The sequence below is a fragment of the Musa acuminata genome, unplaced genomic scaffold, assembly GCF_036884655.1.
Source record: "Musa acuminata AAA Group cultivar baxijiao unplaced genomic scaffold, Cavendish_Baxijiao_AAA HiC_scaffold_780, whole genome shotgun sequence".
NCBI classification, from domain to species: Eukaryota; Viridiplantae; Streptophyta; class Magnoliopsida; order Zingiberales; family Musaceae; genus Musa; species Musa acuminata.
Window position 1 is genome coordinate 25,001 of NW_027021009.1, and position 566 is coordinate 25,566.

Sequence of the window (566 nt, forward strand, 5' to 3'; positions counted from 1 at the left end):
ATACGCCCATTCCTACGTGAACCGATTCTTGGTATAGCTTTTGTCATATTTTATCATCTTATAAATATAAGTCAGAAATATACGGAAAGAAAAGATACGGAAATATCCATTTCATATTAAAAGAAATCCTTTATTTTTGTCTTTTCTTTAGAAAGTTCTTTTTTAGAAAGATTATCCCTGTCTCTGTTTATGTCTCGGATTGGAACAAATCACTATAATTCGTCCGCGCCTACGGATCAGTCGACATTTTTCACAAATTTTACGAACGGAAGCCCTTATTTTCATATTTCTTATTCCTTACCTTAATTTTTAATCTATTCCTTGGAAGAAAATAAGTCTCTTGAATTTTTTTTTTTAACTTCGAATTGTATCGTCATGAAAGGAATGCTTTAAAAATCACCTAATCATTCGAATCTTTGTTGCGAAGTCTATAAATTATACGTCCCCTGGTTGAATCATAACAACTTACTTCAATTTTGACTCTATCCCCAGGTAGTATCCGTATAAAACTGCGCCGGATCCTTCCCGAAACATAACCTAGAATTACATCTTTATTATCTAGGCGG

At 32.9% G+C, this 566-nt stretch overlaps 1 protein-coding gene across 1 annotated transcript in view; it reads left to right on the forward strand.

Annotated features, from left to right (window-relative positions):
* LOC135663989 (cytochrome b6-f complex subunit 4) overlaps window positions 1-126 on the forward strand; it is a 2,852-nt gene extending 2,726 nt beyond the window's left edge. The window contains exon 1 of the mRNA XM_065176913.1: window positions 1-126. This exon is cut by the window's left edge and continues 2,726 nt beyond it. The gene's annotated coding sequence lies outside the window, so the exon portion shown is untranslated.
* Window positions 127-566: the final 440 nt, after the last annotated feature.